The following is a 16042-nucleotide window of genomic DNA, read 5'->3' as shown; positions in this document are numbered from 1 at the left end:
ATCTGGATCAGATCTTACTTCCAAGAGTGATGTGAATTCAAAGCTAGGGCCACTTTCCAATTAAAACAAGGTAGCAGGCTGCTTTTTCCAGGTAACTGGGAGATATGTACAGGTCCTGACCCTCCAACATCAAGATTTTCAAGTAGAAACCTCCATTTAGATCTGTCTGCTAATGTACTCCAAGTTTCAATTTTTCTCCTTGCCCTCTGTAACCCCCAGGCAATGTCAGAAATTCCCTGTCCCAGCAGATCTCCCTGCCCTGTCGTTGTCACAGAGCTGTGCCTGCTTTCCTGGGGCCTCTCCTGTAACCTCTGGAGTCACCATGAGCCCCTGGCCAGGTTCCTGTCTCAGGTTTGGGAGCTCCCTGGTAACTTCTGCAGAATTTCTACCCTCAGGCATTGTGAAGGATCCTTCACTGTGCCCATGTCAGGAGGAAATTTCCCCTTTCAGGAGTGCAGTGAGCCCACAGTTCTCCCCATGGTCACTCCTCTGGTGCCCACTGTGGTGGCCATGGCCAGGAGCCCAGCCCTGTGCTCCTCACAGCAGAACATCCAGTGCCATCCTCATCCTGGAGGAGCAGAGCACTGTCTCCTATGAAAATCTCCCCTTTTTACACCTGAATTTTGCCTCTGGAAACTCATCAAATGTTAAAGGCACTGTCTCTCAAGAGGGAGCCTGGTGTTTTTCCAGGGTTTCACTGAACAGCTTTGTTCTAAAGGACACAAGACCAGACACTTGAAAAAGCAGAGGAGTTGAATAGAAAAAGCAAACTAGGTTTCTCTCCTGCCAGATGAAATCCAGCCACACTTACAGTAGCATATAGAACTGATTTAATGCAGGCAGGCATCTAAAAAACATCTTACAGCAGTTTGGGAGCAATGCAGAAATACAGGTGTCCTGTGGAGTGAAGCCAGAAAGGGGAAAAAACCCCAACAAAACAACCCATGAGGTTCCTCAGTTCAAAGAAACACTGGATTTCTTAAGGATTCCAAAGCTTTCAATCTGTTGTTTGTTTGGTTGGTTTTTTTCCCTGATGTCCAAGTAAACTCTGGAAGTCTGTATTTAACTTCTGAGTTTTCCAGGTTTTTATAGTGTGTACTTTCTTTGGAGGTGAGTTTCTAAAAAATACTAAAATCAACATTACTGAGCAGCAACAGGCAAATAGTGAGGATGTCTTTATATAAACCCAGATTTATTTGTGACAGACGTGATGAAATTTAGCAATTAAATGCATGCAACATTTTGTATTTTGGCATTAAGGAAGCCCAAATCAATGTGCAAATAGGGAATATTTGTATACAAACAATCACATTAGCTGGTTAGGAAAATGACAGGCAATTAACTGAGATCCATTTTCCTGACCATATAAAAATCAGCAATTTTGGAAGACAATTTCTCTCCTGGATTCTTTTTGTTTAATGTATGACTACAATAATAGCTTACAAGAAATGGACTGATGAAGCTACTTGCCTTTAAAGAAGATTTCCTGTGCAATTAGGGGAAGTCTCCTATGCTCAGACATTACCCTATTAAATGTGACATGAAATGTAACCAATAAATAATTAAGTTTCTGATTAGTTATAAATAAAAGATCAACAATATAATATTTTAAGAGCCACACTCAATTAATTATCAGTATTAGCTAGTAATTACTTAGAGATAAACACATTTAGAAATTAAACTAAAAGTTCAAGCACAAAAAAAAGCTATTTGGAAAAGGTATGACAAAGGAACTTCTCCCATCTTGTCCAATCTGTGACTTATATTCCATATATCTCATTCCTAGGTGAGGATTTGTTGGCTTGGCTAAAATGATGACACTCTGCATGTCAGCAATGACATGGTGAAAGTGTCGAGTTACCTACATCCCTGAACCCTGGCACAAAGAATACACTTTACAGGAGGCAATGTTTTAATACTTACAAGTATTTCTCAATAATGTAAATTATTTGTTTCTCATTAATTGGTGCTGTCACAACAACACCAACAGCACTGAAGTATCTTCAGGAGCAAACTCTGTGACTGACAGATGTTTCAAACATCTCCTTACTCATGGGCACAAAGACACAAAGAGCTGGAAGTCACTGCTGATTTTGTGTTCCTGGGGATCCACACCAGCAAGGTCCAGCTCTAGTGTTTATTTCAATGAGGAGCTGCACATGGAGAAATCTCCACTGCTAGAGATGAGTTAATTGCTGTATTCCACAGTAAATTTGTGTTTGGCTCCTCTGGAAAACCAAGTTCCTGCATCCATGAACTCCCACGTCTTCAAGTGTTGGGTGAAATATCCAACAAACCAAAATTTGCATTTTAGTTTGCAAGAAAACAAATGAAATTATTAATTAAGTACTTTCATAATGTATTTGTTCAATCTACTCATGACATGCAACAATCTTAACTGCTATTATTATCCCATATTAACAAACCTTAACCTAAACAAGGTTGTTTGGATCTATCGGCTTGTGTTACATGAAATAACACAAAATTACACACACATATAATTATCACTCTCTACCCTTCGTAGTTCTGCAATGAAAGGAAAAAAGCCCAAAAGAGATTTAAAACCCAATACACATTGTCAGGCATGGTGATAATTCAGCAGTTGGCCTCCCATGCTCCACATCTAAATTGCACAGCACTGGGAAAACAGAGCAACATCAGCCACAGAACAAGAGAGTTTCAAGTTAGATGGTCTGTGGGCTGGCATTATATTTAAATTATTTTAATAAACAAACATAGCTCTTTTCAGGAAAAACAAGGTTCTTTTCTCTCAGTAGCTAAAATAAATTCAGACATCAACATCTGCAATTATGAATGCAGACAAATGAACTATGTACTAACAGCCTCCAAGAGAACTGATCTCAGCTGAACCTAATGCACAATAATTCACCACGCAATTACCTAAATCACAGGATTAAAACTCAGGGAGAAGAAATAGTAACTTTTGAGCAAAGTTAATACACACACACAACAACATGCACAAAGTGGGCGTAGCATTCTCCCATCTAAGGACATGACCTAATGAATTCCATCCTAATGGCAGGCAATACTTCCTCTAAAAAGAAACTTCCTTGCATCATGAGAGGTTGGAATCTGTGTTCCTTTTAGCTGAGATAAAAATGTCCCATGAAGGCGGATGGAGTTTCAGTGCTGCCATGAGTTGTCAACATTCACACCATTGACTCTAAAAATGCTCAACACTTTTGACTGAATTTTCTTTATTGATCCTGGTGCTCAGAGGTTGTGATGCTATGTATAGCACATGTGGAATATGGTCTTCCTCTGTGCTATTTCTGCGCACGGCTGCGGAGCAGAACTAATACATTTAACTGATAAATACATCAAAGGGAGCACGACTAAAGCAATAAGCATCTCCTGTGGTGGTGCTGTTTATGCACTGCAGGAGGTGTTTTGCTGAGCACTGTGGCCCTTTGATGCAGTTATCATTATTCTAATGAAAGCATCAGTTGATCTGATTGCTTTTTAAACACCAATACTGTCCACCATAGCTCCATTAGATGTAACTGTGTTCATTAACAGCAAATGAAGGCTGGGGTGGGTTTGTTGAAAGCATGGCTGTCACACCATAAATCCAGCTCTTTCTGTTCTCCTGAACTCCTTATTCTAAGGTTATTACTGGGGATCAACAAATTTATGTTTCCACACCTTACACCAGCAGGCTGACCTGGAGCATTCCTGTCATTACAAAAGATTATTCAGTGCACAGAAAGAAACTCATTTGGATTCACATTTTTGTATCTACCTCCCTGAAAGAATTCCCATAAAGTTTCCATTAATTTCTGTTTATTAAAGCTCAATATAAATACAAGCCTGCTAATATGTTTCTGACTAAGCACTAAATGTTGCAAACCAGCCTTAGCACACCAATACATGCAGTGAATCTGTGTCCCCACAAACACATGCTCTCACATAACATTTGGCGATCAAATATTCATGCTCAGACTTCTAAAATTCCAGTGCTTTGCTCATAGTCAGGACTTCAGGAATGACATCTTTAGCTTGTAAGGAAAGAAATTTAGATCTACCAAAGTACTTTTCTTTCTGGAATTTTGAAATTCCCTAGGTTTTTCTTAGAAGTTCTGAGTGTTGGTCTGAGCAAGCATCTTGTTCTGGAAATGAGTTGTGTGATGAGCACGAGATCATCTCTCCTGAAGGATGTGGATGAACAGCACTGGAACAGGTTGTTCTGAGGCTGAATATTGATGGATGGCTCTTTGAGAGCTGCAGGCTGGATGAAGCTGTGCTTGACCTCATGAAGTGGCTGTGACAGGCCCCTTCAAGCAGGAGGCTGGACCAGAGCACTTCATAGGTCCCTGCTGTGATCACACAGAAGTCAGAGAAACCATCCAGTGCCACTTCAACTAAAAACAGATTTTCACATATGCAGTGATGCAAACCAGCTTCAGTGAATGGTCCAGGAATATCCTGATTCTTTAATTGTTTTCCAACAGGCACAAGTGAGACTGTGCAGAAAGGCAAACAGCAGAGCCAGCACAGCACAGAGCAGGAAGAGACGAAAGCATGGAATTAAGAAAATCCACCTGAGTCAATGCCTTGAGTGTGTTCCAAAAACAATCTTGTAAAAGCATTTCTTGGGGTGGTCAGCCTTGCAGGGATGACTGTGATTTCAATGCATGTCTACAGGCACAAATACACCAGAGATAGCAAAGACATTTTTGGCAGAAGTAACACTCTCCCTCACTGAAGTTTCAAAATGACTTTCACCAGGTTAGAAACAAGCTGAGTTAAAATTAATTCTGAATGTTAGAGATTGGTAATTGACAGCAGCATGATGGAATTTATTGCTGCAGATTTCAAAATACTTAGAATGACAGCATTTAAAACTTTTTTTAAAGAGAAATTAAAACACTCAAAAGACAACTTAATTAACCATCCTGATGTCCAGGTCAATGTGAATTTACAAACATGTTTTGCAAAATAAATTCATTGCTTAGGAGAGCAACACAAATAACTTTATATTTACAATCACTGATTTAGAAGAGGTACAAAGAGTTCCAAATGTTTCCTGGTTAGTTAGTAAATTTTAAAAGATTGTGAGGAAGGGTTAATACACACCAGGCAAAATCCTGCCAGTCTGGTTGCAAGATACTCTGGAGTTCCTCCTTATATGTGTCCATGAGAAGTTAATCAAGGGGTGGCTATAGCCAATTAGGAAAGTGCTGCTCCGCATGGGTAGTTTTCAAGGAAAGTTTGCCAGAAATTCTCCAGACAGCTTCTAACTGTTCTGGAAATGTGAAGAGTGTTAAAAATGTACCCAGTGCCAATATCACATCTTCCCTGCTGCGTGCTTGGAACAAATGTTCTCCACCTGATATTTGCCAGGAAGCCTTAGGTCAGTTGTGGTTGTAGCAATCCCAGTGCCCAAACCTCCCTCTTTTCTACATTAAGCTATTTCTTGGTGAACATAGAAAATGTGCCATGAAGCATATGGGAATTTCAGAAGTTTTATTTAGAAAACTAGACAGATAGGAACTCAGTAACTGAGTTTTCCGTAAAAGAGGATCCAACTCTTTGCAATTGCTTGGGATTTGTGTCCTGCAAATGATAAAACAAAGAGGAAACAGCACTAATTCATGGATCCAACAGAATGCTGCCAGGAGGTAGTGGCTATTCATGAACAAAAATGTGCTGCTGGAAAAGGAAGGTGTCAAAGGCAAATCAAAATGTAAATCAGAGCAAAAACAAGGCAAAGTCAGCCATGCTGAAAGAAGCGGTTGTTCAGCCTGTGTTGATATATCACTTAAAGATGTCAAAGTTTGCATTGCTTTGGTTGGGGTTCAGGCTTGCCCAGGTGTGCAGGGGAATCCCAGCCTGCTCCCAGGTCTCCTGAAGTAGGAGTTGGAGAGAGGGAGGAAGGGGAGCAGAAGGTCCCAATGCTTCTTGCAAGAAAACACTGCAGGGCCATCCATCTATCCCTCCATCCCTCCCTCCCTCCCTCCCTCCATCCATCTATCCATCCATCTATCCATCCATCTATCCATCCATCCATCCATCCATCCGTCCGTCTGTCCGTCCATCCATCCATCCATCCATCCATCCATCCATCCATCCATCCATCCATCCATCCATCCATCCATCCCCTCAGGCTGCTGCATCTCCAGGATTCCTCTCCAGGAATCCTCCTCTGGGGCAGCCTCTTGGCTGTGGCCCCAGAGGAGCCCCTGCAGGACCTGGGTGTGGAGCAGCCCTGGGGAGCATGGTGAGGACAGGACCTGGGGGTGCCCAAGCTCCCAGCTGGAACCTGTCCATGTTATCCTACAGCACAGCAGAATGGCAGGACAGCAGCTTGTGTGTGATGTGCCATAGCTCTCCCTGCATTGCTCAGCACCAGGAAGAGAAAAAACCCTCTAAAACAACCAATAAAACTTCTATGTGAGGAGGAATGTGGATTTTCTTCTTTAATATTGCAGCTGCCTGGCGGGGATTATGCAGGACTCAAAGCAGCATGTCCAGGGTAAAGCTGGTTGAGCATTTCCCAGAAAAGGAATTCTGTTGGGTTCCTCCAGTCAGAACGTTCCAGAAGAACATTATGGTTTGAGTTCCTTTTCTATCAGAAGTGTTTTTCCGCTGCACAGTGTATTTTCCAGGGAAGACATGTCCCAGACATGCAGCTCCATCACAGGAGCAGGACGAGTCTCGCTGTTCCCACAGCCAGGCCAGCTCCAGGCATGTCCCCATGCCCACACCCCAATTCCTGCTGGGACTGAGGGCTCAGGTGATACCATGTGTAACCCTTGGCAGGATGTGGCTGCATGGTTCCTTGCTGGGCCCTTTGTTGTAGTGGCTGCTTCAATGCATTAATCTTCTCCAGCCAACTGTGTCTTGCATTATCAATCTCTTATTAACATACCCCCTTTTTCCTGAACGTTGGGGTTGTTTTTTTTTTTAATACAAGGATTAGTGCAGCTGTGTCTCATCAGACCTCTTGTGTCTTTTTCTGGGACTTTGTAAGGGGCCCTGATTAAAGACTCTCTCAGCTGTCGTTCTCTTCTGCATTTTTCCTTCAATGTTGCCACTGAATATTAAGAATCCCATTGTTTCCTTTTATAATTATGTTAGTGCTTGGGCACTTTAAAGAAAAAGAAAGTATTTTTTACGGAATCCTTCCTTCCCTCCTCACCATCCCCTCTCACATTTTGGAAATGCACAGCATGGTTTTAGAAGCCTCGACAGACAAAGTGGTTCTGGGTTCTCCTCCACAAACATCTGCTGATCTCGTTGTTTTCACAGATTAATCCTCCCTAATTGAGCTGTAAGTTTGAACAGAGCCTCCATTCACAAAGAACAAGCTGCCCACCTCTCGCTGTGGTGCCTTTTCTATCTGTAGGTAGAAAGACAAGACAAGGTTGCAAAAAGATCATAAGATTAAAGCCATTAGAATGTCCACTGCTGCATAAACCCATTGTCCGGATATGAAAAGCAACCTGAAGGAAAGCCATCTAAAAAGGTCTGAAAATTCTCCTATTCTTAGCACAAACTATCCTTAGTTTTATTTTTAACTGACTTGTTGACATATAACCTTCACCTGCTGAATGAGCAGAAGGTAGTGGCCATACAATAGACTTTTAAAACTATACATTTATTGATATATACATTTTACTTAAATGGTATTTTCATATTGAAGCACCCCTCTAAATTCAGGAATTTTGCGCAGTGGTGTTTTTTAAAACCTCAGAAGCAGTTTAGGGATCTTTGTCCTTTATATCCACAGACATATTCTATATTATATCAGACATATAATATTTATATCTGGATTGCTCCTGAGAACCACATAACAAAAGTTCCCTTTTTTCGTAAGTGACTACTCATAGAATGCAGATATTTTAATTCAATGTCATCACAGGATGCTTTATAACTATAGGAAAGAAAATTAGGAGATATATTTGTAATAGAAACTGCTAACTACTTTCAGCTGGCAACACTATGTCCTTGCATGAAAATCATCCTATTACATTCCATGACTGTGCATGAAATGTAAAGCTCATGGCTCCTATAAGACACAAAAGGTGGGAAAAAATAAATACCAGAATGATTTGTGTTGCCACAAGAAATAAGGCTAACATTTGCTTTCCTTGATCCTTCTGCTCCCCTCTCTACAATACAGTAGAATGCAAAATTTTATTGTCTTTACAGATATTTCTATTTGCTCAACCTCTCAGAAATATCAGATGATTCCTAGAAAAGTATTTTAATTTGATAAACCAAAGAACAGGAGATTGAAAGAGATCATGTGAAGAGGGCTAAAAACAGAGTTCATTTTTATTTCAGGGATGAGAATGTGTTAGTGTCAATGAGCAGTTAGCAGTGCATCTGGCCCTATACAGAAATAACAGTTCCACAGAACTCTAGCCAGGAATTTTATCAATTATGTAGGATCTGAACGTGAATGGAAGGCAAGGAACAGATTTTCAGTGCTCTGATGTGCTCACAGTGTAACGTCTTGATACTTTCTTCCACCCTTATGGCAAAATTTCATCCTTAGGGTGTGAGAAATATCTGAATGAACCACCTGAAGAGATCAGCTTCTCCACACTGACATTATTTTCTCATTTGAGGACTTTACCAAAAATTTCCCCAGAAGAATTTGGCAGCTGTTTTGAGCAAGATAATGATTTATGTACTTATCCTCAAAAGGTTAAAAAATAACTTTAACCCACAAAGTTTTCTTTGGAAATTTTTTCTTTACATGTGCCAAGCAAAAAAATTCTTCTTGGAAATGGACTGTGATGCACCAGTGTTCTGAAACATATAAAAGAAACCACCACCAAAACAAGAAATGGCTTATCCGGGAGAGAAGATGGGAGCTGTGATTTGCTGTGTTCCTGGAAACAGTGAGCCAAGAACAAAATGCCACTGGAAAATAATTTTATTCATGTCCCTTCCAACATTCAGCATCTCTTAGTACACCTGGATTCATATTTTTCTTCATTTTGTACTAAATAATTACCCCATGGGCTATCTATTGCCCTTGATGCCGGAGGGAGTAGCGTGCCCAAACTGAGGACAATCTATTGCTCCTCAGATCTACAGCTGAGTTTTTTTCCAGCTATTTTTGAGGCTTGGCCATAAATTCATGGAAAAAACCTTGAAATTTACTATCTTGTCCTGAGATACCTGTGAAATGTATGATAGTTTTTACAATTCATAAAGTAAAATAAGGATGATTTACAGCGTTCTGCAATGGCTGGTGACAGCCAAGGGCACCCACAGCACGCTGCTCCTGTACCACAGCCCATAAAAAATGCTGCAGGTCCTCCCAGAAAGGGAATCCAGCCTTTCCAGAAAGGGAATCCAGCCCTTCCAGAAAGGGAATCCAGCTGTCCCAACACCCCTGTGGCTGTGGGAGCCATCCCTAGGATGCAAGGATGGGGTTTAATACTGGTGGTTATTCCTTTCCCTGCTCCTCACAGCCCTGGGGGCTGGTAGGCTTTGCACAAGTCAAGGATTTACCTCCTGCTCCCCATGTCCTCCTGAGGATCAACACAGGGACCCACACAACTGGGCTGGAGCTGCAGCGTGAGTTCTTTCCTGAGATTCCCCTCATGCTGTTGCTGGTAAATCCCAATTCACTGCTCGGTCCAGGAAAAGGGACCCTGTTAGGAGCAGGAACAATCCCATATTCTCCCATCAATGTCACTGGGGGTTGTAAAATCCCTAAACCTGCTGCCTTCTGCAAGCTGGATTTCTTTCCTGAATTGAGAATGAAGTGCCTACTCTTCCTGAAGAAATAGTTTTTGTGAGGGACCAGTGAACAGATTTAACTCAGGTTTTTATTAGATCCAAACTATCACAACCGAGCACCCTCACCTTATTTATGTGACCAGGGGAATAAACTCTCTTTCCATCCTTCCATGATGTTGTCTCCAGGGCTGTGCAGACATTAACCACACTATCCAAGCATTTTTCCCAGCTACCAGGAGCAAGAAAGGCTGAAATAACCAGAGGCTGAGTGTGCTCCTCTTCCCATGCAGTGTAGCTGGGAAAGAGGGACAAAGCAGTGCCATTTTTCCAAAGGTTTTGAGAATCTGGCTGCCTATAATGGCAAAGGAGGGAGCTGAAGGGAGCTGGAGGGAGCTCCTCCTGCTTCCTGAGGGATCCCAGGAGATCAGGGCTGCTTGGCAGGGTCACATCTGGAGGAATGACCACTCCTACCTTAGGAAAACCATTTTCACCCCCTGTTCACTACACACACTTCATGCCTGACATATTACATATATTATATTATATTATATTATATTATATTATATTATATTATATTATATTATTGGCTGTGCATACCCCAATGTCTTCAGGACTCCACTCTTTCCTCTAAGCAGCTATTTCCAACCTGATGAAGAGGATGCTACATTTAAATTCCTCAAGGGGAACTTTTTAAAAGGATTTAATTTCAGACACACACCACAAAATCATTACAAATAACTTAATGTAGTTTATAAACCCAGTGACAAACCTGTGCTTTGAGAACTGAATTAATCACAGGATCTCAATAAGGTTGAGCTTTCAGCAAGCAAATTTGGCAGTGGCAGTCACAGCTGCCCCAGGAACTACAGGTCACCCCCTCAACCTCACCAAGTGAAGCAACAATTCTTTCTGTTCACTGCCTTCCTTGGCTCAAGGAAGGAAGGATGAAGGGTTTTAAATGATCATCTAAATTTTGTTTTATCCAAGACTATCACAGCAGCACATTATCTCTTCATGCAAAAGGAATTTCGAGTCACAAGACCAGAACTGCCACGTCCCTGCCTTAGCTTTACTCCAGGCAAAGTGAGCTACCCAACATTTCCTCTCTGTTTCTCTGTATGTAAAAAAATAAAATGAAACAGTGGAACAAACAACCCTCACTTAAAGCCCTCATTCAAATTAAGCAAGGCAAGGGTTAAACAGATAATATTTTAGTGAGCTTTGAAAACAATGTCTGACGATCTAATGCTCTCTTTCCTTGACAGATGGCTCAGAAGAAATCTGGGAAGCCTTACCCATGGAAAAAATTACTAGCCTTAAGAACAATTCATATAACATATCTGAACACATGGCTGCCTTTCAACACTTATGCTTAACTGGGAATAGGATTCAAAAGCCACCATCCCTGAGGAGCTTTTCTCTTTGCAAAGCGGTGTGGGTGATATCATTTTCTCTGTTTATTGTCTTTTCAGCTAAATTCTTACAGGACAGATTAAAATCTTCAGTTTCCTTTAGGAAAAGGGATAGGATATAAGACTTCCTTATATCCTTATAGGATAAAAGACTTCCAAAGTGCTTTTGTGTGTGTCTGCCTGCAAATGAGTGAAATGATGATGAAACACCTCCAGCAGCTGCTTTATTCCTCTCCTAGAAACCTCTGTTATCCACCAGAATAACAGGAGGTTCCATTCAACTCTTTGTTGATCCCTGGCATAGTAAATAATAAACCTTGTAGCAGGTGATTATGACAATAAATGACACAAATAATGGATATAAAGTAGAGGGGACCCCTCAGTGCTCCTACTCTTGGGAACAAAGGTCGTTGCAGAAGCAGTTCCCATTCCTTGTAGTGAGAAGCATCAGCTTTCCTTTGGCTCTGCACATTCCTTCCTTTCCCTTCCTCCCTGATCTCCAGCAGCTCAGCATGCATTGTCACCTCCTTCTTTTCCATATCCTGACTTCCTAAAAGTTTGGGCTGAGGTAACTGGTTTCAGCTCCCAGGCACTCTGGGGCAGCACATAACAAGCCAAGGGAGCTCAGAGGCTGAAGGGCAGAGCAGCCCTCCCTCACCTGTGCTGTACACGCACAGCTCAATGGCAGCCAAATATGCATTGGAAATAGATTTTCTCCATTCTGCTACCCTTGCACAGCATGAGAAACCGCCACCACCCCCCCAACCCCGCCACCCCCCCCACCCCACCACCCCCCACTGCTCCCAGCAAGAAACCCATTTACCTCTGCTTTGGGATATCCCTATCACCAAAATCTCTCCAAGCAACATTTTTCCATGACAATCAGTAGCACACACACCAGTCTGGCCACCATACATCCCATTTTCTTATTCAAGGTCCCCTTTTTCTTCTTTTTAGTCCTTCAGAATTGGACTTGTGGCATTTCTGAGTAGCTTAGGGACACAAAGTCACTTCTCACATAGCAATACTGTAATGGCTGTAGGGCTGAACTGTGTTGGCACCTGGTTTGTCAGCTGGTGCCAGGAAAGAGTGACCTGAAAAAACCTCCTCTGCAAACCTCCTGCAGGGTCAGGGGGATGGATAATGAAAAAAATGAAAATTAGAAGGCTCCTAAGTACATATATGTTGAATTTAAAGTGTTAAGACCCTTAGTTATTGTATAATAATTGTATTAATATCTTGAATGTTTATTTTGTAATGTAACAATGAGAAGCCACCTTGGTAAGCAAAAAGAGGGGAGGCTCTTTGAAAACCGCACCCCCCCAAGCAGCCAGAAGAGAGAAAGCCCCCGCGCCGCTGAAGAAACTGAAAACAAAAGCTGCCGGCATGCTGCCCCCTCGGCTCCCAGAGCCCACAAACTGCCGCTGTGCGGCACGGGCTGCCGAGCCCGCCCGAGCCGGCCCGAGCCCAGTGTGGAGAACCCCTGCACTCCCAAAGCCTGCTCCCATGCTGCGGCGTGGCCGGAACGTCCCGTCCCCGCTCTTCTGCCGTGAAACCCCCAGGCTGCCGAGCCAGCCCGACCTGTGCGGCCGTCCTGCTGGACCCCGGCCCCGCTCCCACACCACTCCCGCTGCGGAGCGGCCAGAAACATACACACACCCCCCCACTGAAACCACGAGACCCCCGAGGCGCCCGCTCCCCGTGCGGCGCGGCCGAGACATGCTGTGCTCGCTCTCCCGTGCAGAGAATTCGTGTGGCTCCAGTGCTGCCGCCCCCTCCCCCAAGATCCCGGCCCGCTCCCGCCATGAGCTGCAGCGCCGATTGCGAAATAACCCCCCCGGGGTGACCCTGTAGTACATGTAAATTAAGAACCCCAGTGCACCCTGTGACTCTTTTTAACACCAAAAAAACCCTATAAAAACAAATCAATGTAAGATTTAGACCCACAAAAGACAGCACTAAACTGTGTATACCCTAAAGTATTAATAGACAATTTTTTGTAACTCACTGTACCTAAAGATAGCCAAGAAAAGCCAAGACCCAAAGCCAACTCAACGAAAATTAGAACTCCTTGGAGACCCCTGGCGAGGAAAGAGTTCTCCACCTTTGCAGGAACTTCCGGCTGCAAAGCTGACCAAGACCCTCCTCCTCAAGGGTGCCAGTCCCTCGAGCCACTATTGTAAGAGCTGATTAATAAAGTCATTTTAAGGAGAAAAATATTATCTCCACCCATTTTTAACAGATAAGCCTTCTTGTTTCCCTAATTTTCTAACAAAAATAACCAATGGGAAGCATTTAATGCCACAACTCAACCTCCCCTATCGTAAGCTGTTTGCTCTTCATTCTTCTGTGACTATTAGAAAATCATCAGTTTTTCTTGTGGCATTTCCGAGTGAGTAAGAATAAAAGGATCATCACAAAAGAACAGTGACAACCCAGAAAGTGGTAGCCAGCATCAAAATTGAATCTCTGGTTTAATTTTGTGAGACTCATCAAAAGGAATCATCTCTTGTTCCCAGTATTGCTGTTTCTTCAGACAGCCATGCACAAAACCAATGGAACAGGTCTGGTGTGGCAGCCACAGGGCTGAAGAAACAGAAACCAGACTCTGCTGTGGGAACTCCTAACAATAAATACCTAAAAGCAAAGGGAAAAACGAAGCCACATAAATGCAGAGAATAAACAATCCCTGCCCTTTGGTTATTCCTCTAACTCCCCCATATTCAGAAAAATACCTCCACCCTCCACATGGGGATTATGTTAGTAGGAATCTCTGGAGTGTAGAACAGGGCATTCTGCACTAATCTCATGGGATGGACATGCAGCTCACATCACTAATCTGAGGCAAACAAAGCAGCTCTGCATGAACCAGCTGAGGGAGTGCAGAGTTACTGATTTAGCAGATGTGGCCTTCTTATAAACACAAAGCCAATCTGTACTTAATGAATTTAGGGTGACCTCTGAAGTAAAAAGTTGCCTCTCAGTGGTCTAGTGCAGATTTCAGTGCAATTAAAAATATGTAAATCACAGGAAACACAGAAAACCACAAATTGCTATGCACAGGCATAGAATCAGGTCTTCTTGTACTAGAAACCACATTGTGTTTTACATTTATGTGATTTATTTCATGCCTTAGCCATATCATGAGCCTATAAAAACCTTTTCATTAAATTAATGCTCCATGTCTCCTTTACCATGATGTGCCTGATTAAAATGCCACTATATATTTTCTCCCCCCTTTCTTAAAGACCTAATCCCATAATACTTTATAAAGATCTTACGTGGAGATTGAGCTCTTTTTTCCCCCCAAACCTTTCATCTTATTCAGTTTGATTAGGGTCATAGGGCCAGGCTCATCCCAAGCATAATTCCACTGGAGTCAAAAGAGCCACTCCACTGATCAGAGCAGACCACAGAAGCAAACATTTGGTGCCCTACATTTGGCAACACAAAAGGATAATGTTGTATTTATTCCCTTTTCAGTCTGAACCACACTTAGACAGATCATTCAAGATGCTAATGAGTCAGGCAGCCTTTTACAAGAGTAAATACTCCAAATACAACACGCTCCTCAAATTATCTTCCTGTTCTTCATCCTTTCTCCAAACCTTCCAGCCACAGCAGTGAATGCTTTGGATGTTTGCTGCTTCAGCTCTCAGGATGGAAATTATCTCGCAAGTTATTTGAACTAATCCATCAGAGACTGAGCTGCTGGAATCTCCCTCTCTGCTTAAAAGGCAGAATTCACTGGTGTCATCTTAAAGATCTTTGTCTCCCTACCAACCATGCAACTATTAAAGATCAACTTTTTTTTTTTTTTTTTTTTTTTTTTTTTTTTTTTTCTCCCACCCAAAAGCCTTCTCAGAGTGCTGCAAAATCTGTCTTGTTTGAGAAGGAGGCCTTGTACACAGGGGCTTCACTGAACAGTCCATGGTTCTTCCCCATTTGGGATGAAAATGAAAACAAATGGAAGCTTAAAGGAAGAAGGGATAAGAAAATTGTGAAAGTCCTTGAAGCTGCACTGTGTCCGAACTGCAAATATTTATAATTTTTATGTCATCCCATAAAACCTGGACATTGCAATCCATTCTATTTAACATCCTCTTTTAGGAGGTTGATAGCCCCCATTCACTTCACAAACTCCAGGTTTACTGCTTTCCCATTCTGCTAATAATAAAAAGGTGCCGCAGATAATTAAAAATAAACTCAGTCCCAACATTGATGAAAGAAGAAAATATGAACTTCTGAAAAACTGTCACATACAATAAAGCAGTGTTATCTGCCTAGAATGACAGTGATTTCAAATGGATAAGTGTAGTGGTATAGTTTTGGTTTTATCAGTTTTATGTATGTATTTGTTCCTTGTATTAAGTTCATTTTTATAAGTTATAATGGTTTGCCCCATGCCACCCAGGTTCTACCCTTATTGGTTGTCCAAGTGATTGGACAAGACTTCAGCTGTCTCCCCATCCGAGTTATTGATTTGTTACAATGTATGTCATTTATTTGGAGAGCCATACCCCCTTTGGCCCCTGATTTGTCCCCAGTTAAACCCATCCCTGAGTTCCTCCCCCCAGTAAAAGGTGTTGCATTCGGGAGTTTCTTGCTTTTTTCCCTCGTTTTCCCCCCCGCTGCTTCTGCTGAGAGATGTCTGCTAGGGCAGATACCCTGATGAATAAAGCCAGCAGTTAACCCAGAACAGCCTCCTCTTTTTTCCTGCTGTTGTTGCTTCACTCCTTCAAGCAAGAAAAGAACTCACAGGGGTCAGTGAGGTTCATCCTGCTACCAAGCCGTACCCTTTTACTGTCGAGGTGTCAGGGCTGGCGGAGGCAGAGACAAGACACCTCTACAGATAAGTCCAGAGAACAAAATCCACCAAAATGCAGTTAAATTAATTGCTGTTTTAC

At 42.4% G+C, this 16042-nt stretch overlaps 1 long non-coding RNA gene across 1 annotated transcript; it reads right to left on the bottom strand.

Annotated features, from left to right (window-relative positions):
• Positions 1–842: 842 nt before the first annotated feature.
• LOC310914310 lies at positions 843–13261 on the bottom strand. The gene is made up of 3 exons (XR_014591000.1): positions 13149–13261; positions 5098–7363; positions 843–4659 (listed from the first exon to the last, which is right to left on the bottom strand). It is a non-coding gene; the product is annotated as an uncharacterized lncRNA (long non-coding RNA).
• Between the last annotated feature and the right edge of the window lie 2781 nt (positions 13262–16042).

This window comes from Zosterops lateralis (genome assembly GCF_965231275.1).
Source record: "Zosterops lateralis genome assembly, chromosome: 12".
NCBI classification, from domain to species: domain Eukaryota; kingdom Metazoa; phylum Chordata; class Aves; order Passeriformes; family Zosteropidae; genus Zosterops; species Zosterops lateralis.
Note: the sequence above shows the minus strand (reverse complement) of the source record. Positions and strands in the feature narration are given on the sequence as shown.